At 49.3% G+C, this 27450-nt stretch overlaps 1 protein-coding gene and 1 long non-coding RNA gene across 2 annotated transcripts in view; one reads left to right on the forward strand and one right to left on the reverse strand.

The window, feature by feature from the left end:
* The window catches only part of TSPAN17 (tetraspanin 17), a 114240-nt gene that overhangs the window by 54446 nt on the left and 32344 nt on the right, over positions 1 to 27450 (reverse strand). The gene's annotated exons all lie outside the window — the stretch shown is intronic.
* On the forward strand, positions 13229 to 17857 carry LOC106509474 (uncharacterized). Its single transcript, XR_001307046.3, has 3 exons — positions 13229 to 13366; positions 16552 to 16658; positions 17731 to 17857. It is a non-coding gene; the product is annotated as an uncharacterized LOC106509474 (long non-coding RNA).

The following is a 27450-nucleotide window of genomic DNA, read 5'->3' on the forward strand; positions in this document are numbered from 1 at the left end:
ACATCTGAGGAACAGGCTATAATGAAAAAGAACATATGGAGTTCCTACTGTGGTGCAGCAGGGTAAGAATCCAGTGTTGTCTCTGAGGTGGTTTGGGCTCAATCCCTGGCCCAAGAATGTCCATATGCCATGGGTATGGCCAGGAAAAAAGAAAAGAAAAGAGAGAGAGAGAGAGAGAACAACATAAAGAGTAAGAAATTTCATGAACTAATTCAAGAAACAGTCTCAAGAATGGAAGACACACATTTTGCAAGGACTTGAGTTTTGGGATTGAAAGCATCTACAATTCTGTACCACCATAAATGAAAGCAGACCCACACCAAAGCATGTTGCTGCACAAGTTTGGAAGTGAAAAAGAGAGTTTAGGAGTTCTCTGGTGGCCCAGCAGGTTAAGGATCTGGCATTGTCACTCTTTCAGCAGTGGTTACTGCTGTGGTGCGGGTTCAATCCCTGGCCTCGTGTGGCTTGGCCCAAAAAAAAAAAAAAAAAAAAAAATGAAGTCTACAAGTTTCCAGAGAAACCATTGGGTGTAAAGGCATGCTTTCAAAATTCTGATGGAAAATTATTTCCCAGCTTGATTCTATATCCAAGTAAGCTAGTTGTCAAATGAGAAAAGAGGAAAACACACCTGCAGACCCACAAGATCTCAAAAAATTGAACTGGCTTCCACTCTTTCTTCGGAAGTCGCTGGAGCTTGTTTTCCATGACAAGAGAAAGAAAACAACAACAAAAAAGGAAAAGACCAGAGACTAGGGGATCAGGAGACCCAGCCCAGAGAGAGGGCAAAAGAAATCCCTAGGGCCGAGGTGACAAGGGATTAGGATATCTGTTGAGTTACAGGCATAGACTGTTGGAGGTTTTAGTGTTGATGGCCAAGCACGTGCAAAGCTCCATAATGTCACCCTTCCCTCCGCAATGAGCAGGCAGGCACCCTTCTACAAGGCCTTTGGGGAGAGAAGGGCTCTTCAGACTCAGCCCTCGCCTTCTTACTAAGGGAGGGGTCTCTGGGGTCCAAGGCTTCGTGGGGAGACAGTAGTAATGAGTGAATTGACAAGTGGTTTTTCGGTTTAAACTTTTGTAACCTGATCCCTTACTTGGCAACCAGAACCCCCAGGCTGTGATTTTTATATATTGGGAACTCTGCCTCTGGAGTAGGAACTTGAGAGCACTGAACCACATCTGCATCCCCTGGGGGTGGGCGTGTTAAACACACAGGTTCCTGAGCCTCTCCCCCAGTCAGGAGTCCAGCAGAGCCGCGACCCCGCCCCCGCCTTCCTTCCCCATCTTCCCTCCCACGTGCCTCGGCGTCTTCCAGCCTCCGTACCGGCTCAGGCTCCGGATCCAGACATCCTTCTTCCCTTGCTCGCTCCCTCTCCACAGAGGCTGCCAGCTCCACTGCCAGACCCACCCAGGGCCCCAACCCCGGTCCGAGCCCCCTCCTCTCTCCCAACCACCTGCGGAGTTTTCAATCACTTCCTACCTTTTCTCGCCATTCCCCAAAGCATCCTGGGTGGGTTCTTTATAATGTAAATTGGAACACAGAATTCCCCATCTGAAGCTCTCCAGGGACTTCTGCTACACTTAAAAAAGAAACTGCAAAGTCTTTTCCTGGCCTAAACCTCCCCTCACACTCACGCCCCGCCTTCAGTCCTTTCCCTCCTTGCCACCCCTCCCCTTCCCCACGAGTGTTCCTACCTGAGGGCCTTTGTCCCTGCTGTTCCCTCTGGGGCGAGCTCTTTCTCCTGATTCTCTTCCTCTCTCAGGCTTAAGTGTCACCCGCCTCGGCTGCCCCGGCCGTGCTCCAACACGTCTCTGTTCTGTACTCCAGACTGCAGTTTCCTGATGCCCTCTCGTTCCTGTTCCTGTATTTGCTTATCTGGCTGTTGTCCTCCTCCCTTCCCACTGCAACAGGAACAGTGACCACTGTGGACATGTCCACCAGACCCCCAGGACCCAAGGGACACCCAGCACATAGTAGGTGCTCCATATATAGCTGTTGAATGGATGAGCAGATGTGTGCAGCATGGCCCACCTGATAGGGATGGAGTAGGAGAGCTACACAGGTAGTTGTAGACCACAGAGGGAGAGGTAAACCTAGGCACCTTGGGGAGACCCCTGGAAGTTAATAATTGCTCAGGAAAGCCATCTGAATGAAGCAGGCTTGCTTAACTATAAAAGCATAAATAAAAGCATGAGATAGGTCTCAGGTCATTAAGTGAAAGATAAAATGAGGCCTGCATTCAAGTTCAGCCAGAGAATGATCCTTAGGACCAAGGACAGGAGTTTAAGGAAAGGATGACATTCCAAAGTAGGAGACCCCTGTTATACAGAAACCTGAGATGAGTCAACATATTTTAGCATATGTCACTACGCTTCTGCTGATTTGAGTAAGTGCCATGACAGCCCTGATTTGACCTCATAAGGTCAAATACTCACAGGACCCCAAGGAGGAGCTAGGGATGTAAGCCTGACATCTGCTTGAAGAAAGAGCAAGAGGCGGTCTTTCCTCTCCCCGCTTTCCTTGGATTATAAAAATGTAATACACTAAATCCTCGGGTCAGTGCTTCTTTGTCTGCCCACTTGCAACACTCATCAGCATCTTATCTTAATAAATCTACTTCCTGCCTATCACTTTGTCTCTCACTGAATTCCCTCTGTGCTGAGACACAAAGAACCTGAACTTCAGTAAGTCCAGACACCAGTGGAGTGATGCTGATTTAAAAAACCATGGGTTCAAGTCCCAATCTGGCTTCTGGCTGAGTTCAAGTCCTAAGTACTATCAGCTTCACACCCACTGTCCCATGTAGTCCCTGCAGCAGAGGAAGATAATGAGGCCCAGAGGTGAGGGTCCTGTCGGCTAGGTGGCTGGGCATGAGCCACACCTGGCCTCATGCCCGTTGTGGAAAAGCAAGGAGATCCACTGCTTTGTGCTTCCTCCCTTCTTCAGCTCCCAACACAGGGCTGGTGCCTCACTCCCCACCTTCCTTCCAAAGGAGGGAGTGCCCGACGTTCTCGCTCCCTCCCTGTGTAGAAGGTTCCTCCCAGTGGAGACAGATCCAAAAGCCCAGGCAGTAGAAGGGTTCTCTGAGCTGCTGCCTGATGGGGGCCTGCCTGTTCTCTCTATGCAGGAGCTGTTTTCCCAGCCTCCTCCAGGTGCTAAGTCATTCCTCCAAATTAGCAGGAATGCTCATTACCACCCAACCACCTCCCATTAGGCAGGAAATGTGTCTTTCCTGCCGAAGCTCTCCCAGACCCCAGGCCATTTCCCCATCACTCCTGGGTGGGGGTGAGGAGCAGCAGGGGCTGACTGCAGGGTGGGAGGAGGTAGGTTCCTGCTCTGAACCCTCAGGCCTCAGCCCCCCAACCTGGCCACCCCAAACATACACACACACACACACACACACACACACACACACACACACGCGCGCACACACAGATGCCCTTGCTTCCAGCAGGGTGGCAGTCCTGCCTCTGTCAACAGGTCTGTGTGGGGGATTTGCTGCTGGGTTTTAAAGAAGACATTAGGGCAGAGGCATTTGTAAAGCAGCGAAGGTTGGAAATCATTTACCTAGGAAATGCTCGGAAAGTTCAATCCTTCCACACTCAACAATTTGATGAGAGCTTTTAAAACAGCCCATGGGTGCTCTCGGCCTCGCTGTTCCCAGGCCTCCAGGGCTCTCGCTGCTCAGCCAAGGTCTAGAAACCACCTTGAATCTCCAGTTCCCTGCAGATGGGGGGGAAGCCTCCAGCTCACTGTGGGTTTTTACAGGCTGCTCCCAAGACTGCCTTCAGGGAAGAGGAAACTGATTAGAAACCAAGAGTGAAATGGCTCATCCTACACAATGTGTATAATAAATATTAGATCACAACAACAACAATAATAATAATGTGGCCAACATCTTCTGCGTTGTCTAAGGAAGTGTCAGAAACACAATTATAGACTGACTGGTGAAAAAGCAACAGTGCTGCTTGAAAATTGCCTCCTTTGGCTCCTTAGTGGGGCACGTGCCCAGAGGCAGGGAACGTTCATTCAGCTCTGAAATTTTGATCACTGAAGCCGCTTTCATAGTGGTGTTGGATTCAGAAAGATTTCCTGAGACATTTCTCCTAAGGACAAGGGGAGCCGGCGAGAGCATCAATCGGGGAAGGAAAGCTCACTATACATTTACCCAGCACACATCGCTGGAAACCCTACTATGTGCCAGTATCTACTCTCAGGAGATACTCAGACAGGAGATGGAATAAAACAGGTGCCTGACTTTCCAGAGTTTAGTCTGCTGCAGTGGAGATGCGCAACCAGCAAACAAACAAAACCCTGAAGAAAATTACAGATAACTGCTATGGAAAAAAAAGAGAGAAAACTCAGCAGAGGGTTGTCATGGAGAAAGGCAGGGAGGGGGACAGCAGGCGACTTGAAAAGGAGGGGTCAAAACAGGCCCCACGGGAGCTCCCGCTGTGGCACAGTAGGTTAAGAATCTGACCGCAACGGCTCTGGTCACTGTGGAGGTGCAGGTTCGATCCCAAGCCTGGCGTAGTAGGTTAAAGGATGCGGCGCAGCCACAACTATGGCGTAGGTCGCAGCTCTGGTTCAGATTCGATCCCTGGCCCAGGAACTTCCATATGCAGCGGCCGTTCAAAACAAAACAAAAAACCAGGGCTCATTAAGTCAAAGGCCATCTGGACCAGGAGCTTCTGCATCCCTGGGACCGGTATTAGGCATGCAAATTCCCATGTGCCCACCCAGACCTGCTGGATCAGGACCTTGGGGAGGGGCATCCAGTGGTGTGAACTCCGTAGCCTTCCTGTGATTCTGATGTGCCCTTTAGTGGCGTGTGAGCTGAGAACTGAATGAGGAGAAGCCATGATCCTGGGGTGCCAAGAAGAGATAGAGCGCAGGGCACTGGAGGTGACAGGGGGGCAGCAGCTTCAAAGGACTTCATAAGACACCTGTTCTCAAGTGCTGCTGACCTCTCACCTTCCTCCCAGCCTCTCCTGGTGTGGCAGGAATGCTCTGGATTCAACTTCCACCTCTTTTTCAGGGGATTGGCCAAGGATTGGCCCACCTCTCAGGAGTGTTCAGGTTTGGTCCTGCGTCCCGATGAGTAGCCTGGTCATTTCTATCCTCCAGTCTAGGATGGCAGAGAGGGGGTGGAGGAGAGCGTCTATGATTGATAAAAATAAGGAAATGAGCGTGGAGGCGACAAAGTGATAATATCTGAAGGAAAGGCTGGGGAGCCCAAAAGCAGGCCGTGATGGCAGGAGTGGGGATACCGGCAGGGGCTGAGGAGAAACTAAGGAGAGATTCATGTGCGCTTATGTCCTCCCAGGGCCAGCAGGGAGAGTTGAGAGGCCCCAGAGTCACAGATCAAGACATCAGGATGCTGGAGACGCAGGTGCCGGGCACCCACCCCATCCTGCTGCAGGGACCACATGGAGAGCAGTGCAGTGTGTGGCCACTACCAAACCCATCAGAGGCCACCTTGCAGGCCACATTGGCCATGTGCAACCGGGGAGGGACACACAAATGAGCTCTTGGGGACCCCCTGGGGTATTTCTCCTGCAAGTCAGTACACAAGCTCTCCCTCAGCGTGCAGGTCAGTGGTGCTTGGAGGGAAAAAAAAAACAAAAAACCTCCTACCTGGTTGGTATTCTAGCAACTCAGCTCACAGGCTGGTGGGCAGCAGACCAGCCAGATTGCCAAGCAGAGGTCCCAGCCTAGAAGGTGGGACATGATGAAGGGTGTGATGAAGCCAGAAATCAGAACGGCACACCGGGAACTCTGTGAGGCCAGTCATTCATTTCCATGCTCAAGGTGTTTCCTGAGCACCTACTATGTGCTGGAGACTGTTTAGACCCTGAGGATCCCACATCTGAGGACAATATGGACAACATGACTGCTCCCCTAGAACTTATCATTTTAATGGGATCAGCTTATAATAAGCAAGTGAATAAATAGGAATATTTCCAATTGTAAGTGTCATGCATGGCGATGTTTATGGTGGGGTCTACTTAAAGAAGGCCTCTCAGAGTAGCTGAGAGACTTGCAGGAAGAGTGCTCCAGGCAGAGGAAACAGCAAGTACAAAGATTCTGACAGCAGGAAAACCAGGCCTTCCTCATGGTTCTGGAGATGGGGGGATTATGCCTCAGAGGCGGTGGTCCCTTTTCCCCAGAACAAGCCCAAGTGCCAAGTCGGTTTCTCACACACTAAGAGCAGGGAGAAAAGAGCCCAAACCCAAGAGAATCAGCCCTGATGTCTGCAGGCCCCTGGAGCTCACAGGGGGTGGGGAGATTGGGGGGTAGGTAAAGCCAAGGGTTCTAGAGCCAGCCAGATCAGGGCAAGGATCCCAGTTTTGTCCCTTGCCAACTGTGTGACCTGGAAACATTGCTTCACGCCGCTGGGCCTCCAATTCCCCACCCCATCTTGTTGTTTAAATGTAATTCCTGAACATGATGTTTGTGTAGTGCTGGCATAGGTAGCTGCTCCAGCCCTAGTAGCTGTGATTGCAACATCAAATTTCAAGCTGCACTGTCAGGGTTTATTAAGCACCTACTAACCACAGAAGGGAAGATGTGATTCCTATCCTGGAGTTCTACATACAAAGGAGGAGGGATTTCTGGAAGACAATGCAGAGCAACGCAGCGCCAGCAAAGTCACTGTAGAGTCACCGCAGGCTGTTGTCTGCCCAGCTTCCAGGCCTTCTCTTCTGGAAAGGGCATTCTGACTTCCCACTTGCGGTCTCCCCTCCGAGCAGACTTGGCCCGGCTAATCAACTTGTGCCAGCTCCGCCCCCCTCAGTGATTGGTCAGGAATGGACCAATGAGAATCACCCTGGGATTTTGGCTGAACTCCAGGCAAAACAGCGGGGTGAGGCCCTGAACTGCTGGGGCCCTGATACCACCTCTGGGGAAGGCCACTTAGAAACAAAGTCATATAGAAGAAGGCAGAGCAGAGAGATGGAGACAGACCAAATGCCGATGACAGAGTCCCTGGAACTTCCTGGGCCTAATGCCAGCAGCCTTATCTCTGCACTCTACAATTATGTGAGACAATTCCTTTTTGGCTCATGCCGATTTTAATTGGGCTTCTGTCACTTGCGACCAGAGTCCTGACTGATACAGAGGTTTTAATATGGAGAAATAGAGCTGGAGCTTCCATGAATGGTTTTGGATCAATGATTAAGAGAGAAGAGGGTATATATTGAAGGATGGTAAGAAACAAGATTGAGTGGTGGTGTGGCTTGTGTTTGTTGTTTTCTCCAGCGTCCATTTCCTCTCCTCAGTCATCCTCAGAGAATCCCAAAGTTCCCGGCCATGCATTTGGGTAGAATTGGGCCCACATTCAGCTTCAGGGCTGAGCCCAGGTTAGTTTGGCTAACCAGCATTTCCCATCACACAACGATAGGTTAATTAATAAAGAAGCACATGACCCATGTCAACATGATCAAGGCCAATGGGATTCAACTCTGGGACTCTTTCCCACTAAATGTGATTAGTGAAGCAGGTGGCCTTAGAAGTTTCTGGCAGCCATCTCTCCATGAGGAGAGAGCCTGCTGAAAATGGAGCCTGTTCCAAGGCAGATCCAAAATATGGAAAGACTAGTCACACTGGTGGAGTCCTGGATCAAGCCATACCTGAAAGGAACTACCCCTGAACTATGCAGCTGCATGAACCAATGAAGTCCCTTTGGACTTAAGCCAGTTTGGTTCAGCTTCCTGTCATATGTAAAATGAATCCTGTCTGCTTCCGAAGGAACGCATGATGGGGATCCTGTTTCCTGCCATCCTCCCAGCACTATGCCAGCATCTAGTGCTCCATCCTCCCAGTTTGTACCTTGTAGCCTCCAGTAAAGTATTTTGTTTCTCTCAAATTCTCAGATCACCAGACTGTCCGGGTTGGGGGGGGGGGGTTCTCTCGGGAACCTTGGAATTGAGATTCTTGAAGGAGCCAGGGGTCAGTGGAAGCTGGTCTATCATGTGGGCTGGAGCAACCCAAGCCCCAGACTCCAGGAAAGGTAATAATTCAGGCTGGGGTCCTCTTCTGCCCTTCCCCCAGCGCAGTCTGTGCAAGGACAGCCATCAATCCCACTTATCAGGCCCCTTATTTCATCCTTTATCCAGCTGTCTCAGGTGTCACTTCACATCCTTAACACAGAGTTATGAGAGATTGAGCGCTCAGGCCTGAGCTGGCTGAAGGATTCATGGATGTGAGGCTGCCCATTCATCAGGGATAAATCTCAATGTCTTTGGGAGTGGGTGGAATGTGATTGACTGGGCCTGGGGTCAGGGCTTTGCTATCAGCAACCAGAAATATCAAAGACGTGCAGAGGAGGGTGGTGGCAGTAGTGGTGACACTGTGCAAGGAGAAGACCCCCAGGTACCTGGGAAGACAGTCCGAGGCCTATGGGGATATGAAGAAGACCAGCTCCAGGAAGCTCTAGTTTTCTTTCTCTCTCCCTCTCTCTCTCTCTCTTTCTCTCCCTCTCTCCCTTCCTTCCTTCCTTCTTTTTTTTTTAGGGCCGCACCTGTGGCATATGGAAGTTCCCAAGCTATGCCACAGCCACAGCAATGTGGGATCCAAGCCACGTCTGTGACCTACACCACAGCACACAGCAACACCAGATCCTTAACTCACTGAGCAAGGCCAGGGCTCAAACTCACATCCTCATGGATACAAGTCGGGTTCATAACCTGCTGAACCACAGTGGGAACTCCACTGTAGTTATATTTCTTAGCCAAACTCACAGTTTACTCAGTAACTGTGAGCTTCTCAGGCAGGGGAACACTGGAAGATAAAGAGCCCAACTTGCTCCAAAGCAATCTGAAATATCTTTGTAAACTTGTATTGGATACTGTCTCTACTCTACTTTAACCACTCCCCACAAATGACTGCTCATTACAGTGAAAATAAAATCCCAACCCCTGATTCCAGCTCTCACTGCCCTCCTTGACAGAGCCCCCTGCCCCACTTTCCCACCACACCCCAGTCCCTCCAGCCTCTGCCTGGTCTTCAAACACTCAAGTTCATTCCTGCCTCAGGACCTTTACACTCACTACCCTCTCCACCTGGACATAACCCCCCCATCCTCCTCCCCCCGCCAGGGTCTGGCGATTGCTGGGTTCCCCTCTGCATTCAGGGCTTAGCACAGACGTCATCTCCCAAGTGGCCTTCCTGGACCCCCTCCTCAGTCTCCTCTGCAGCATGTCCCTGTTTCATTCCCTTCATAGCGCTTAGGCCTGGCTGAAATTGTGTTGTTCCTTTTCTTGAATAAGTAACAACTAGAATTCTACTCCCTAAAGGCAATGCTCTGTCTTCTTCATTGCTGGTCCCCAGTGAGCACTTTGTGCTCTGCTGGACATCACAGGTCCTCAATAAATATACAGTCAGTCTTCTGTATCCACAGGTTTGAATGTGCAGATTCCACCCACTGCATATCTGCTGCATTGCATCTACACCTGAGAAACCAGGGATAGAGAGGGCCCCTGTACTGTGCCACTTTACATAAGAACTTAAGCTCTGCGGATTTTGGTATCCACCGGGGGTTCTGGAACCAACCCCCATGATACCAAGGGATGACCATATGTTACAACGAATAAAGTAGTGTTCAGCCACATCCTCCAGAGTCAGCCCCAGGACTAGGCGAGTTAGAAAAGAGGCTGCTAGTGGGCCGGACTGTGGTCCTCTGTCCAGGATGCTAAGGCCTCTGCGATGCACCACTGCTGTGGCTTCTACAGGAGACGGGCGAGAAGGCTGCCCATTCTGGGAGGAAGAGCTGTTTTGTGTCGCCAGGAGGTTGCCATGGGAACGCCTTGGTGTGCAGCAAAGACTCTCCTTAAAGTTAGAGATGTGGAGATATGAAGCGATTGTGGAGTCGATGAAGTATTGAGCAGCAGCTGCAGGGCCCTCGCCATGCACTGGGAAGGACTTTGGGTCACCCTCAGCTGCCCTCAGCTTCATCTTGTGGCTCCTTTTCTGTCCCTCCACTAGCAGCTACCACAGCATAGGTGAGCCCATTGTTAGGAAATCAGATACACTGGAGTCGATACTAACATTGTGGAATTCCCATCATGGCTCAGCGAAAACAAACCCAACTAGTATCCATGAGGATGCAGGTTCGATCCCTGGCCTTGCTCAGTGGGTTAAGGATCTGGCATTGCTGTGAGCTGTGGTGTAGGTCACAGAAGCGACTCGGATTCTGAGTTGCTGTGGCTGAGGTATAGGCCGGCAGAGGCAGCTCCAATTCAACTCCTAGCCTGGGAACCTCCATATGCTGTGGGTGTGGCCCTAAAAAGCAAACAACAACAACAAACAAAAAACTTACATTGTGAAGCTTTCTCTCTTCCTCACCCTCCAGCTGGACTCTCTTAAAGGCATTTCCAGTGGAGATTAAACTATAAAACTTTAATCTAAGTGCTGTTTTCTAGGAATGTGCCAACTGTATCCAGAGGCAGAGAGCCAAGAAGCTATGTTCGAGCCAAAACCAGCCCAGAGCAGCGGTTGCCCCAGGCTTGCTGTGAGGACACGCTCCCAGGGCCTCCTTTGGCTCTTCTGCCCTCTGTCTCCTGGCTCTGCCTTATTCCATCATCAGAGAACAGGCAGCAGAGCTCAGGGCTGGGGTGGGCTGGGCTAGGGTCTCATTGTTCTTTTAGGTCAGGTTCTAGCAGCTTCCCTTCCCCCTCAAAGAAGCCACTTTCTCTCAGGTCCCCTGGCAAGAAAGGGCATGAGACATCCTGCTAAAAGGAAGGTCAGACACCCTTCTAAGTTCCAGAAAGCAGGGGGGCTTTTTTAGGGGAATCCTCCACTTTTCTTTCTGAAATTTCCACCCTTGCTGTGCACATCCCGAATGTCAAAGCCCCAACTAATCTACTGTCTTCTTTGTATTGTCAGCTATTGCTGCCATGATGCTGTGTAACAAACAACCATAAAATCTCAGTGACTTAAATCCACAAACATTAATTTTCCTTGTCCATAGTCTGAGAGTCAGCTGATTAGCTCTGTTTTCAGGTCACAGGTTGGTTTCAGCTCTGTTCCATGTGAATTCAGAATTCAAATTCTGAGATCAGTGGCCACTCAGGGCATGTTATTCTCATGGTGACTGAAAGACGTGCAAGAGGCCAATCTAAATCACATAGATTTAAAGGCTTTGCTCACAACATATCGCCTAACACTCCACTGGTAAGAGTGAGTCACGTGGACAAGCCCAAGATCAACGGGGTGGCGCAGTGGCTTCAGCCCATCAAGTGGGAGCCACTGCTAATTCACGTGGCAGCCCAAGGTCTCAGCCTCTATGTTAAATGAATAGCATAATAATAATACTAACAACAAGCCAAGTGGCAGAGGGTGTGGCTGTACAGTTACATTCCAGGAAGGGAATGGTTCCAAAGCAGATGGAGTGGGTTTAGGTTGGTCACTGCCTTCGAGACCATCTTCCTTTGGGAGGCTTCATCCCTCCCCATTTGGAACAGACGTGTTTGTAGCTAGAGAGACATTCATCACCCTATCAACTGCTGAGGTGGGTCTGGACTGCTTTAGACAATCTGACAGCCCATTCCATGGCCACAGTCATTGATTCAAGGATAGTTCAGGCCAGTGAGAGATGCTGAAACCCAGAAAAGAATCCAGAAGGTGCCTCCTTTTCTCATTGGAAAGAACAAAGAAACATGGAATCTGAGGAGCTTCTGACCATCAACTTGTGATCGTGAGGGGACCCAGCTCTAGGATGAAGCTATGGAAGACAGTATGGAAAGCCAGAAAGAAATGGGATATTCAGAGTTCCTATTGTGGCTCAGTGGGTGAAGAACCCAAGATAGGGTCTGTGAAGATGTGGGTTCAATCCCTGGCCTTGCTCAGTGGGCTAAGGATCCAGTGTTGTTGCAAGCTGCAATATAGTTTGCAGATGTGGCTTGGATCTGGCATTGTTCTGGCTGTGATGTAGTCTGGCAGCCACAGCTCCAATTTAACCCCTGGCTCAGGAACTTACATATGCCACAGGGGCAGCCAGAAAGAAAGAAAGAAAGAAAAAAAGAAAGAAGGGAAGGAAGGAAGATCAGATTTTAGGGTGATATAATTCAGCTGGGTCAAGCATTACCTGAAACCTGACCTACCGCTTGACTTTCCACTCAGAGGAGCAAATACATTCCCATTTTTGTTTAAGCCAGTTCAAGTTTTATCATCTATCATTTGCAACCCAAAGATTTCTAAGTGGTAGAGATGATAGAGAGGAGACAGGAAACAAGTTCCCTAACCACTGTCAGTCCCATATGGCACAAGCCTAAAACACTGGGCCTAAGAGCATCTTGGGATTTGGTTCACTCTACTTGGACCATTCAGGTACCTCCCTCTCCCCGCCCCCTCCCCGGGTCCCCTGGTACCTTGCTGCACCCACTGTGGTCCTTTGGTGCCGCCCAAATCGCCCTCCTCACCCAGACCTGCTCACCTTCTTGATGTGGCCAAGTCTCAGGCTGGACTCAAAGCCCTGGAAATCTGAAGCCCCCGCCTCATACATCAAAGATGCTTTTGCATGGAGGGAAAAAATGTAGGTCATTTTTCAATGCATGTGGCTATCTTCGAGCATCCCTGAATGCCAGAAGTGGGGCTGCTGGGCAGGGCTAAATAAATGAGATTTGTCTCAGAGGGAGCCGCCCACACCTGCCTGCTCTCCCACCCAAGGTGGGCGAGGGTGGGGGCATCTGGGAAAGTTGCTATGAGGTGTGTTCCCACCCGCTGCACACTCCTGGGAAACAGGCTTGAGCTTGTGTCTCTCTGGACCCCAGCACATCGTCCCCAACCCTTAGCCACTGAGAGAAGAGGGAACTTTCTTTGTCCTTGTTGTCAGTTTTAAATCTGGTGCTGTGAATGAGAGGAAGAAAACAGGCAAGTTCATCGAGGCATTTATTCCTAACACTCCAGCCATCACACGCTGCTGGCACTTGAAGAAAAATTAAGAAAACGAGTGCTTGTAAAAGAGAAAGAGCCAGAGTGCTGGCCTGGGGCAGACGCATCCTCACAGCCCCCTCCCCACTCAACCCGCCCTGAAGACTACACTCTGCTCACCCCCAACATTCTTCCTCTCCCATCTCCCCCCATTCCCAGCCCGCTCCAACCTGCCAGGCTCGGCACAGTCCACCTGCCCCCAGAGCCAGGCCGGTCCCCACCCATCCTCCCCTCCCCTCCCCGCTCCAAATCGGTGCTCTGCCTGTGGCGAGCCTCTCCGCTGCCTGGACAGACACTGCCCCCCTCAGGCCACACTCAGTCCTGGGCTGCGGTGACCTGAGCGTCAAAGACAAACATCCGTGGGCGCCTAGGAGGGGGACACAGGAGAACCTCACCGGTGACCCCAATTCCAGATTCGAACCCAGGTCTCCAGAGGTGAGTGTGAAAAAAATGCCTAAATTAAAATGCTAATTACTGTCTTCAGCAATTGCTTAGCAGACAGTCCCTTGTATCTATTATTAACAGCTTGCTGCCACAGCCCCGGCTCGCCAAGAGACACGGATGATTTAAAGATTCAGGTGCAAGAGAAAATAACAGAAAGCCGTGTCTGTGCTGTGAAGCTTAGCCTGCCGAGGTGTCACGAACCCCCCTCTGCCCCCCCTGAAGAGAGAGGACAAGACAGGAAGCCCCAATGAGGGCGGCAGGAAGGCAGCACCACACTGCCCCTGGAGGCCCCAGGGGGCTCCCCCAGGTTCCCACCTGTGCACAGGATAACCGAACCCCTCATGTTTAAAGAGGGCTGCAGATGGAGTTCCCACTGTGTGTGGTGCAGGAGGTTAAGAATCCAACTGCAGCGGTTCCCAGGTCGCTTCGGAGGCATGGGTTTAATCCTCGGCCCGGCACAGTGGGTTAAAAGGATCCATCATTGCCATCGGTTGTGGCATAGGTTGTAGCTGTGGCTCAGATTCAACCCCTGGCCTGGGCACTTCCATATGCCGCAGGTGCAGCTATAAAATAAAAATTTTTTTAAAAAGGAGGTCTGCAGGGCCATTTATGGCTCATAAAGTACCCCTACATTTTCTTAATTAAACACCAGGGTTCGGAGAGGGCAGGAGTTTGTGCTCTGATGCCCAGGTAGGAAGAGACGCAGATAAGATGCCACCCTTGGCATTAAGGCCAATCCTGCCTGCTCCCAGAATCTGGGAGCAGGGTTATTTGCTGGGGAAAAGACAGCCCAGGAGCCGTATGTTCCCATGAGAAGCCCGTGCTGGCTCTTGAAGATTCACGGTACCCATGCTTTGACCCCAGAAATAACACAGAGCAGGGCTCAAGGAATGTCCTGGGGCCTTGGCAATTCCTAGGCTTAGGCAGCCGGGAGAGAGGAGGTGAGGAGCACGTGAAACAGAAGAGAGGAGCACTGCAGAATGACAGACCAGAAAAGCCCAAGCGTTCACTCCTCTTTGTTCACTGCTGGCAGAGAGGAACTGAGCTGCCCAAGGTCACCAGGAGCTGCCCTGTCAGGGCAGAGGCCGGTTCAAATCTCCTTCCCAGACTTGCAGCCTAGACATCAGAGGGACAACATAGAGAGGCCTCAAGGCCACGCCCCCTCCAGCCCCCTGTTAAGTTGCTGTGGCAGTAACTCCATCCCACTCTGAAATGGTCCCATCCCATATCCGTTCCCTTTGAAGCAGCCACTGGTGTCCCTGGAACATGACTCTGGACACAGAGGGTGCCGTGGGGTTTTTTGTTTTGTTTTATCAACGAATAAATAAATTTGATCCTGTATGTAGACAGCTTCATACACAGGATGCTTTGGGGCTGGTTCCTATGGGCTCCTAGGAACCAATTAAATATTCAAGATTCGTGAGCTTGGTTATTAAAAAAATGGTAGCTTGAAAACACAGAGTTCCCATTGTGGCTCAGTGGTTACAAACCTGACTAATAACCATGAGGATGCAGGTTTGATCCCTGGCCTTGCTCACTGGGTCGGGAATCTAATGTTGCTATGAGCTATGGTGTAGGTCACAGATGTGGCTTGGATCCTGCATTGCTGTGGCTGTGGGGTAGGCCAGCGGCTTTAGCTCCGATTCGACCCCTGGCCTGGGAACTTCCATTTGCCTCGGGTGCAGCCCTAGAAATAAAAAACAAAACAAAACAAAACAAAAAACCCTGACAAAACAAAAAACAAATAAAAAACAACAAAAAAGAGAAAACAGCCTGGTGAGAGTATTTACACCACAGCAATCAGCTAATACTATAAATCAATGCTGTTTTCCATGCTCCACTCCAACCCCTCAGCAAAACACAGATAGCCAATCTTCTTAATCTGGGTTAATCTTTTTAATCTCCAAATCTTCCAAATACAGGAAAAGTTGAAATGCCTCCTGCATTTCATTCTCTCATTCTGTTTCCTATGGAGCATGAGTCTCCTACATTTTGAGCCACCCCCTAGCAAGCCCCAGCACCTCTTCTCTCTACCACAAAGCCAGGCCCCCTTCTGGAGAGAGTGCCAGAAGAATGAATTCCCCATCACCTTCCACTCCCTCTCAACGTGCACATCACCTGTTCGCCCCAGTTCAGTCCCAGGTGGGGTATAAACATGCCCAGTGATGAATGGCCCCACAAGCCGGCACGCCGGAGCCCTCTGCTCCTTCCACCACCTGTTCTGTCCCAGCCGGAAGGAGGGGAGCAGAGGAGAGGGCTTCCATCTGAGTCAGAATCATCCATCCTAAGTAATTAACTGCCAAAGGAAATGCGAACTTGACAAAAGGGAGCAGAAGTGCCCACACCAGCCTCTCCAAACTCCTTCTGCCCCAGGCTTGCCTCTGAGGCTGCTGGGAGAGCCAGAAACCTGAGGCCAGGAAACCATCTGCCAGGGCACAGGGTCTCTTTGCAGATCGAAAGCTAAAACACTCTTTTCAAGACCTTGCTGTCAGGTCCTCCTGGAGCCCAACCTCCAAATCTGGTACCTTGGCCTTCTAAGCACCCTCTTCTCAGACCGGGAATGGAAAGTGTGTTTGGCAGACACCATTGGTCACCCACCAGTATCCATTTACCCCTTGCCTGACATTGTTCAGGTTGATGCTAGGTGATCCCCTGTCCCATGCCCCTGATTTGTTGAGAGGGAGTGGGAGTGTGGTTCAGTTACAGCCAATGACACGTGAAGGGAGGTCAGAGGTTTCCTTCACCTTATGAAAGAATCATCACATGGGAGAGATGCTCTCTTTGGTCTCCGAGCATTATGGCATTTGGATGTGAATTCTGGAGCTTCAGCAGCAATATTGTGCCCCTGAGGGGCACCAGGCTGAGCTTGGGTTGACCTACCAACAAGGACAAAGCAGAGACAGAAAAAGAGCTGAGTTCCCTAGTGACTTCAGTAGACCTCTGATTCCCATGCCTGGAGACACCCCTCTAGACCTCCTGCAAAGCCAGATAAGAAAGGTCCTTATCCATCTCAAGTTGGATAGGTTACCTGCAGCCAAAGGCATCCCAACTTGGGGAAAGCAAAGCTGGGCCATCTCAGTTGCCAAGGGAGGAGATGCTGGTATCTGGAGCTCCCCTTATTCTCTATAGGTGAATCTTCCATCTGCAAACCTGCGTCTCTCTCTCTCTCTACCTAGGGCCAGACCCTGGTCTGTGTGTGCCATTCGCCCATCCCTTCCAGGCTGGAGATGACCTGTAGCCTAAGACCAATGCCTGAATTCTTGTGGCCCCTGGACACTTCATGGTACCAACAGTCACAGCCTCTCTACCCGCAGGGGGGACATTCTTGCTCTCTGTGCTTGGGCATCACCAGGAGTCTCCCAGCCCTACACCCAGTTCCTCCACACCCCCACCAAGTCAGCAAGTATATCACTCCAGACTGCAGATCCACCCCCACCTCCACCCCAGACCGAGTGGTCAATGTGAACAGCTCCCTTGCTGAGCCTGGAACCTCCTCTCAGGGCCCAAGGCAATTATCATTTAGTGGCACCAAGGGCTCAGGCAGCAGCTTTCCCTGAGTTTCTCAGAACACATTAGCCACATTATTTTTCACTCAATACCCGTCAAGAAACCCTTGAGAGAGCTGAAGGACGTGGCTTAGTCCTAGTTTACAGATGGGCTGTGCAAACGGAAAGGGATGCACATTTTTCAGGAGCCTGGAGTGACAGAGGCTGGAACCTAAACCAGCACCAATAACAAATGGGCAGAGTTAGGGGAGCACTTGTAAGCGAGCTTGTACAGAGACAAGCCTGCAGATTTGGGCTGCACTGCTTGGCTCTGCTGCGGAACAGGTACGGCAGACCCGTAGGTGGCCCAGGTTGCCAGAGACCAAACCCACAGATCAGACAGAAAAGACCTTGCTCCTGGAAAATAATCAAGGGGGAACTGAGAGCTGTGTTCCGAGTTCAGGATAGGAGCAAGAAAGTGAGCAAAGGAAGGAGACAAAGAGAACAGAAAGCATGCTGGGCAAATCTTTCCGTCTCTCTCTACCTCAACTTCCTCATTCATAGCATGGAAAATGCAAATTCCCTCTCCCTGGGTGGCTGGTGAAATCACATTTAAGATGTGAACACATTTAAGAAGTTCAAGCTAGAGATTGTTAGTTATCCTCCACTATCCATTGTCCTCTCCTGCTGATCTCTATCTGGGTCCACGGTGCCTGGAAGCAAGACTCTCTTCTCAACCTCCCTTGCCGTCATCTTGCCCATCTAACTAAATTCTAACCCTAATGCTGTGAACACAAGTATGGTGTGCAGCTCTGGGGAGGGTCCTTAAAGGGAGGACTGGCACTCTTTTGTCCCTGTTGTTCCTCTTAGGGGCTGGAACCAAGCAGCCATCTTGGACCATGAAATGGAAGAAGACGGCTGAGCTGCAAGAAAGAATGACTGATGCCAACTTTGAGAAATCTTTCTTCCAGACTCTAGGCTCTTGATTGAGAGAGAAATAAACTTCTATCATTTTGGCACTGTTTTTCTTTTTGAGGTAGTGTCTGTCACTCACAGCTGAACATAATCCTGATCCCTAAAAACTAGAACCTATCCCCCAAGCCCAGGGGGCCATCTACTGCCGACCAACCACACGGCTCCATCCCAAGTCCTGAGGAACATGCTTGGACCAGGTGGGTACCACTCAAGATGTGCCAATGAGTAACCCAATAGCGTGGGTGAGCTCAGGCTGACCCCCAACACGGAGTTCCAGCTAGAAGGTACCAGTGGCCAGCCTTTGGGGTTTCCAGAATGGCTGGAGGTTTGGTTGTTGAGAAGGGCAGGAAAAGAGCTTGAAAAATGGCGAGGCTGAGAACAGAAGGGCTGACTGGAAATTACTTGCTGGCTGGCTGGCTTAAAACCAGCATCTAGGAAAGAAGAAAGTACATTTTCAACAAGCCTGCAAGTGGTTAGGAGAACAAGGTAGCAAAGAAGCCACAATGCTAGACCCCCTCCATAGAGTGGATGATAAGCCAGCCCCTGTACCCACCATGCAGAAAGGACCTATGTAGCTCCCCTGTCTACCACCTAGTGGTCATCTGTGTCCCAGGAGCCCAGCACCTGTTCACCCTTTTCAATGCTACCAGCACCCAGTTTTCCCTTGGGAATCCCTTACTCCCTGCTTTCAGCCCAAGGGCTTCAAACAGAGCTGACTCCACCCCAGGGTTGGGGGGCACCATGTGACTCAGGCCTGGCCAATCAGAGTGCCTGTATTCCCCCAATCACCCTGATTGGTCAGGGATGAACACATGACCTGTAAGAATCAATGAGATTTACTGAGTCTTTTGAGATAAGAGCAGTCATTTTTCCCTGGATTTGAACCTGAGAGGCTGTAACCCTTGGGCTGCTGGCAGCCACTTTGCTCCGGATGAAGCAGAAAAGGGCAGAGCCAAGAGTCAGAGAGGCGTCCAGGTTCTAGCTGGATCCTGGCCTGAAGCTCATCACCCCTCACACATTTTTGGATATCAATAAGTTTCTTCCCCCATCACCACCCAGAACTACTTGCCTGTGCAAATTCTGGTCTAACTGGAACACCATTTCATTTCCAGCTGGCAAAAGCTCCCTCCAGCATCTCAAAGATCTTCCCAGGAGGGTCAGCTCTCATTCCCCACCCCCTACCCCCAAAGGGCACAGGTCACACTGTATGAATCAATTCCACATTGGCTACACCCCCAGCGTAGGGGGCTCTCGAGGATAGGACCTGCTGTCTCCTTTAAGTCAGCACCCCGCATCCAGTAGGCACTCACTAAATGCTGGTTGAATAAGTAAATGAATGACTGCAGAGAAGCAAGCTAATCGTTCATCAAGTTTATGGATGACATGAAATTGGGAGCAGTTTCTAGCCAGAGGTTAGAATCGTAAAGCAGATTGGCTTTCGCAAATGAGAGCGTGACAGGGCTGAATCGGAATTGGATGACGTTCATTAAGTAACTAGTTTGAAGGAGTCGTTGCCGGGAGTCTGTGAGAGCTGGGAATGTAATGGTTTCTGTGCACGATCCAAGACAAGCTGTGGGTGGCAGGCTGGACGCCGAGCGAAAGCTGGCCAGAGAGGGCTAGTTTCCCCATTGAGGTCAATTCATGGGCTTGTGAAACAAGACCCAGGCAAGTCCTTCTGCCTCCAGAAAGGCACTCCTAGCTCTGTATTTGGGGTGGCAGAGACGATTCAGGGAAGCAAGAAAAAAGCATTTAAAATAGTGAAAGGGAAGACAAATTGGATTTCTGAAGTCGGGCTAAAGAGGCTGGGGTTGCTGCATCTGGAAGGAAAGGAGAGAGAAAACCATTTCTCCACTGGGCTTTAATGAGCTGCCCCCTGTCCCCCAGCATGGAGAAGGTGCCCCAGAAGCTGAGTGATGGGTAGGGAGGCGGTGGCAGCCCACCCTGCCCCCACTGCAACCTCCTGAGCTGCTGCCACCCCTGCTGTTTACGCTTTTATCGTTTGCAATGAAAGACGATGATGTGTGTGCGCTTGGTATTGATTGTGCCTCTTAGATTTTTATGTCACTGTGGAAAGCGGCAATTATGCTCGCCCGTTCTGGAGGGAGCAAACAGCCCCGGGGGGAGGATGATGCTGGGTGAGGAAAACTCAGAAGGCAGCCAGAGGCATCCAGCCCAGGAGCTGGGGGCATGCGGCAGGCAGGCTTGGGAAGGGGCTGGTTGAGCCTGAAAAGGGACAGGAATCCCACCAAGTTGAGGTACCATCCCGCCAGGCTATAGACATTTATTAAGTACCGGTGGTGGGCAAGGTACTCAAGTCATTGTCCCACACTCCTCTGAAAACCCTGGTGGCTTCCGTTTTGCATTTAGAATAAATCCATTCTACTTACTGGGACATCTGTCATCTGACTCCCCCAAGCTACCTCTCTGGTTTCACCTCCATTCTTTGCCCTCCTCATTCACTGCCACTAGCCGCTTGGCTTTCTTCCTGGTCTGCCCACTCACCAAGCTTGGCCCTGCCCCCTTTGTCCCTGCTGTTCCCTCTGCCTGGAATGCAGTTCCTCATGTTCTGTCCTGCCATTATCTTCACATGCAAGTCTCAGCTCAAGCATCACCTGCTCACATAGTCCCATCATAAAGACCCTATGTCATGTCCACACCAATCATTCTCTGTCACATCACCTTTTCTTTCCTCATAGCCCTTCTCGCTCTCAGACATATTTTTGCCTATTTATGGGTTCATTGTCTGCCTCCTCCACCAAAATGTAAATGCAAAATAATAGGAACCTTATCTCTTGTTCACTGCTTTGCCACCAGCACCTAGAGGATTTCCTGGTACACGGCATGAATGTAATGAATATTGACAAATATTGTTTGCTCTAGTTAATAATAGAAGAAACAGGCTTCCAGGGTGTATTAACTAGGATTGTGTTTGACGAAAACTAACAGAATATCCAACTAACACTCAGAAGTGGGTGACTGCTGACACTTGCCCAATTCTTCAGTGATGGCTTCATAAACTGAGGAACTTTCCATCTTTCTGCTCAGTTTTTCTTAGATCATTACTCTTAGCTTGCTCCTCAGGGTCATAAAGTGGCTGCTTCTGCTCCTGACATAATTTGGCATTCAAAGCAGGAAGGAGAGGAGAAGGCAACATTCTGATCTAGTTGAGTATGTTCCCCCACCCCCACCCCTTTGTGGCTGGGCCTGCAGTATATGGAAGTTCCTGGGCCAGGGACTGAATCCAAGCCACAGTTGTAACCTGTAACACAGCTGTGGCAATGCCGGATCCTTAACCCACTGCACCAGGCCAGGGATCAAACTCACACAACCTCAGAGACAACACTGGATTCTTAACCACTGCACCACAGCAGGAACTCCAGAGTATACTTTCCTTTTTATTGGGCCTTTTTCATTTCCAGAACCCCCCTCACCAGAATTCTACTTCCAGCTCATTGTCTGGATCCATGTCATTTGCTGCAAGAGATACTGGGAGACTCTCTGGGCTCCAAATAGAAGGAAGAGGAGAGATAGTTTGTACAGGAGTGTTGAGTGAGCCAGCTTTGGTGATGGCCACAAGGAGGTGGCCTATGAACACCAGAACTGGAGTCAAAGCCCACGTTCTGACTCCAGTGTCCACGCCCTATTTGCCATAGTCTGGTGCTCTCCTCCTGGCCTCTGTGTAGGAAAGCAAAGGCAATAGAGCAGGTACCAGAAGTGCCATCAGATCTACAGCTTAGCACATGAAGTTCTGCAGAACCAGGCCTTTCTCTATCCCGTCACCTCCCTTCCAGCCACAAGATTCCACTCAAGTCTCCCTAAATCCACCCAACCTTCCCTCCTCTGTCCCTTTGCAAAGATGCCCAGGATCCCTGCTACCCCTGGACCACTCTGCTCATCCTCCAAAGACTAGCTTGAGTGTCACCCCCTCTAATTCTTCCCTTCTCTTTTTCATGTGCTAGGGAACAGCTCTCATATCAGAGGGAGAGGCAGATGATAAACAAACAGACAAAATAAACAAAACCATTTTATAGAGGGACGGGTGCAGTAATGAAAACCAAACAAGGTGTTGGAGGGCAAGTGGGAGGCACTGGTAGATACGTCCTCCAAAGATGTTCACGTTCCAGTCCCTGGAGACCGTATGTTAGTTTACATAGCAAAGGGAAATTAAAGTTACAGGTGGAATTAAGGTTGTATGTGATAAATATTTGGCTGGCCTCTGTCCCTGGTTCCTGGGAGGTAACCTCTAGATCCTTGGAATTTCTGGCATAAGATTGTGTTTGTTATTCATGGCAGCCCCTTGGACCACACGTGATAGTTTATGCTAATAAGGTGACTCAGGATGGAGGCCGATCATGCCAGAAAGACCAGCCATGTGATTAGAAGAGTTGGAGCTTTGAGCCATGTGATATCAGCCTGAGAAAGAGAAGGGAACCGGCCATTGAATTCAGCCACGTAACCAAAGATTCAATCCAGTCAGTCAGTCACTCCTACACAATGAAACCTCAGTAAAACACTCTGCACACTGAAGGTCCGGTGAGCTTCCATGTTGGCAATACTCTGTTGTCACATGTTGATTGCTAGGAGCATAAAGCACTGCTGACTACATGGGGAGAGGACAGAGAAGTTCATGTTTGCCCCTACCCCCAACCTCATCCTTTGTATGTCTCCCTTTGGCTGGTTCTGAATTGTATCCTTTTGCAGTCATAAATAGCATGCTTCCCTGAGTTCTCAGAGCCATTCCAGCAAATCATAGACCCTAACAGGGTAATGAGAACCCCTGAATTGGCAGCCAGCTGCTGAGAAGAGAAGTGAGGGCAGCCTGGGAACCCCTGAACTTGCAACTGGTGTGTGTGGAGGACTATGGCTTTAACCTGTGAAGTCTGGCCTAATTCCAGGTAGTTGGTGTCAATGCAGGTTGCTAATCAGCTGACTCTGAGTTGGGAGATTATGGGCGTAGCTTGGAGAGAGCGCAGGTTCAGTTCCAGACCACCACAATCAAGTGAATATTGCAATAAAGTGAGTCCCACAATTTTTTTGGTTTCCCAGTGCATATAAAAGATAAGTTTATGTAGTTTCCTGGTGGCTCAGTGGGTTAAGGATCTGGCACTGTCACTGTTGTGGCTCGGGTCACTGCTGTGGTCCGGGAATTTCCACATCACTGGATAATCCAGGATATGAGCATACCTCATTTTATTCAGCTTCACAGATTTTGTGTTTTGTGGCAACATTGCTTCGAACACGTCTATCAGCACCATTGTTCCAACAGGATTGGCTCACTTCGTGACTGTGTCACATTTTGGCAATTCTTACAATATTTCAAATTTTTCATTATTATCATTATATTTGTTATGTTGATCTGAGCAACCAAAAAAAGTTATGATTATATTACACTGTAGTCTATTAAGTGTGTGATAGCATTATGTCTAAAAAAAACAATTACATGACTTAATAGAAAAATGCTGTATTTCTTTCTTTTTTTTTTTTTTTTTTTTTTTTAAGTGCTAACCATCATCTGAGCCTTCAGCTAGTCCTAATCTCTCTGCTGGTGAAGGGTCTTGCCTCAATGTTGTCAGCTGCTGACCAATCAGCATGGTGGTTGCCAGCAGTTAGGGTGGCTATGGAGATTTAAGACAGCAGTGGAGGAGTTCCCATCGTGGCTCACTGGTTAATGAATATGACTAGCATCCACAAGGATAGGGGTTCGATCCCTGGCCTTGCTCAGTGGGTTAAGGATCTGGCGTTGCCGTGAGCTGTGGTGTAGGTCACAGACGTGGCTTGAATCCCACATTGCTGTGGCTGTGGTGTAGGCTGGCAGCTGTAGCTCCGATTTGACCCCTAGCTTGGGAACCTCCGTATGCCATGGGTGTGGCCATAAAAAGCAAATAAATAAACAAATTTATACATACATACATAACAATTTTTAAAAATAAAAATTCAGTAAAATTGTCTTTATGTGTGTAGTTTAGCAATTTTAACATATGTATAGATTCATGTAACCACCACAATCACGATACAGAAGTTCCATCACCTCCAGAAAACTCCTGCACACTCTCCCCCATGCCTTTGTTTTGCCTGCCTGTCAGCATACGGGCCAGGGATCAGATCCAGGTTGACACATCTGTGGCAATGCTGGATCCTTAACCCACTGAGCAACGCCAGGGATCAAACCCACGTCCTCACAGAGACAACACTGGGTCCTTAACCCACTGAGCTACAATGGAAACTTCCATCAGACATTTTTTAAAGAGCTTAATGGGAGAATCAACAGGAGAAACACAGTCTATATCTAAATATTTGCCATTTCTGCTACTCTTCCTCATTCCTGTTTCAAGTCTCTTTCTGCTCTTATCTCCCTTTCTATTGAAGAACTTCCTGGGAGTTCCCTTGTGGCTCAGTGGGCCAAGGATCTGGAGTTGTCATTGCAGCAACTTGGGTTGCTGCTGTGGTGCAGGTTTGATCCCTGCCCCAGGAATTTCCATGTGCTGAGGGTGCTGCTCCCCCAAAAAACCGCAAACAAAAAAACTGCCTTTAGTAATCTAAAGGGAAAGTTTCCCTGCAACAAATTCTCTTAGCTTTCCTTCATCTGAAAATGTCTTTATTTTACCTTTATTTCTCAGCGATATTTTCTATTAAGACTTACTCTGAGAATTCTTTTCTTCAGAATTTTTAAAAACAAAACAAAACAAAAAATGAATTTTAAAAAATGCGGAGTTCCTGTCGTGGCTCAGTGGAAACAAATCTGACTAGTATCCATGAGGTCACAGGTTCAACCCCTGGCCTCACTCAGTGGGTTAAGGATCCAATGTTCCCCTGAGCTGTGGTGTAGGTTGCAGACGCGGCCGGGATCCAGCCTTGCTGTGGCTGTGGTGTAAGCCAGCAGCTACAGCTCTGATTTGACCCCTAACCTGGGCACCTCTCTCTTGGTCCTCAAGCCAGACTCAGAGGGCTTTTCCTGGAACCTTCTTTGTAGATGCTAATACCCACCTCAAGGTTTGGGACCGCATTGAATTCAGCCCAGGAGATACAGGAGGTGTGGAGGGGGTGTAAACTTATCACCAATTTGGTGTTATTTTGATATCTGGTCTTCTTTGAGACTCTGTAATGGCTAACAAGCCCTTTATTTTGAGACCCAACACATAGTAAGTGCTCAAAAAGTGATAGCTACTCTTGATGTTATTATTACCACTATTTGGTTGCAGGCAGAAGAGACTTCAAGTTCATGCATTCCATCCAGATTTTAAGCCACATTCGGTGGGAGAAACAGGATGAATGTGTTTGCCTCATCTTACCTGGAACTGGAACCTCCCAATAATTTTTTTTTTTTTTTTTTTTTTTTTTTTTTGCTTTTTAGGGTTGCAACTGTGACATATGGAGGTTCCCAGGCTAGGAGTCAAATCAGAGCTACAGCTGCCAGCCTACACCTCAGCCACAGCAAGGTGTAGCTCTGGGCCGTGTCTGCGACCTACGCCACAGCTCATGGAAATGCCGGATCCTTAACCCCCTGAGCAAGGCCAGGGATTGAACCCGAAATCTCATGATTCCCAGTCGGATTCGTTTCTGCTGCGCCACATTGGGAACTCCAGTCCCAGTAATTTTTTAAACGACGTAATGCATGTAAGCATACAGAGGTGGTGCATTGCTAAAGCCATCATTCAGTGAGCACCTCTTATGTCAGGCACATGACAGAGCTTCACACTCACAGACTTAGGCTCAGGCAGATCAGGGTTTGAACCCAGCTGTGTGATACTGGGCAAGGATCCTCATGTATATGATTCTCAGGTCCTTTGCCTGTAAAACTGGGATGATTATTGGAGAGTGGTGAGAATGATGCAATAATATCTATCAAGCTCTTTATCTCTGGACTCTGCACATAGTAAGTGCTCACGAAATCGATGGCAACTCTTGGTGTTAATTATTACAACTCCCAGGGTTGCAAGTTACATAGATAGACTCTGCCTATATGAAGCAAAAGTGAAGGTATATTTGGGGCTCCCAGAATCCACAGGAGCCAAGGGAGACCAGGTCTAGGAACATGAGCAACCGCAGGCTGGGCTGACATTCACGGTGGAGGTCACTCCTGGCCCCACAGCTTGAGGTGGGCTCCGACTGTGGGAAGCAGGTGTCATCACTGCCTTCCAGGGGGAAATGGGAACGATTAAGCAAGGATATGGATTCTGGAATGCTCTCCCTGCCAAAGAACCCTCTTCTCTTTTACTAGTTATAAGACCACAGGCTGTGAACCTAACCTTGATTCTCTCACCTGTGAAATCAGGCGAATAATCATATGAACAGAGGATTTCATCCAATAATATCAGAAAAGGATGATAACTTAGGATCAGGCACTGAGCTTGTGCTCGGTTATAAAATATTATTATTATCACTACATGTTCCTTCAATCTGCACAACCATCTCTGGGTGTTGCCGACCTTGTTTTCTGGGTTAAGAAACTTACAGAGGTGCAGTGATTCGGCACAGGATACAAAAGGGATGGTTTTTAAAGCTGATTTGATTTCTAATAGTTGTAGCTGTCATCGAGGTGCGTTAGTTAGAGAGCCACCAACAGTGGGGCAGGCCCCCAAGTGTGTACAGCTGGCATGAAGGGACAGCAGCCACAATGGCAGCAGAGTTCAAGGAAGGGACTCTTGAAATGAGGGGGGCGGCTGCGGGAGCCCCTTCTGGCCAAGATCCTGCATACATCAGAAGCAAGGTGCTGTCTGCAGAGGGGGCTCACCTGCATGTACAAAACACATCTATTCCCAACACACATGTCCTGCTCTGTGCTTTTCTCATGAAAAACTTCGGTGAGTTGGTTGAAGCCTCAGGATGAGAAATCTGTTTGAGAATCCCCTCATGGGCCGGGGGACAGGGCAGGGGCTCCAGTGTCTCCAGATTGTGGGTCCTGGCAGGAAAGGCCCTGAGTTGACTGGACACACCATCTGGCAGTCACATCTGAGACAGGGCAGAGGCCCAGGGCTGGGCTGCCAGCAAGACAAGAAGGTTGGGGAAACAGAGGAACCAAGCAGGATCCATCGTGGGGTGGAAGGTGATGGGGCTACAGATGGTACCTCATTTTCTTTCTTTAAAAAAAAAAATATATATATATATATATATTCTTTTTTTGCTTTTTAGGGCCACACCATGGCATATAGAAGTTTCCAGGCTAGGAGTTGAATTGGAGCTACAGCTGCCAGCCTACACCACAGCCACAGTAATTTGGGATCCAAGTCTCATCTGCGACCTACACCACAGCTCACAGCAATGCTGGATCCCTGACCCACTGAGTGAGGCCAGGGATCGAACCTGTGACCTCATGGATACTAGTCAGATTTGTTTCCACAGAGCCATAACAGGAACTCTGGTACCTCATTTTCTTTCCATGTTTTTTTCCTCCACTTAAGAAAAAGCTGTAACGAGACAGCCTACGGAGTGGCAAGACTGATTATATCGTTCTGGCCTTTGAGGGAAGAGGGGGAAAAAATCAAATTATCGGACAGGGTCCTTTTAAGGAGCTGCTACTTTAATTTATTTTTTTTATATTTTGTCAATAGCTGTTGTTTTTTTCTTAAACAAGTGCTGCACTTTATAAATGGATTTTGCTTGGGCAAAACAAACAGT

Source organism: Sus scrofa, chromosome 2 (assembly GCF_054392235.1).
Source record: "Sus scrofa isolate SSC_HxYL_T2T_F1_AM1 chromosome 2, Sscrofa_HxYL_maternal_Yorkshire_Landrace_v2.0, whole genome shotgun sequence".
Lineage (NCBI taxonomy): Eukaryota > Metazoa > Chordata > Mammalia > Artiodactyla > Suidae > Sus > Sus scrofa.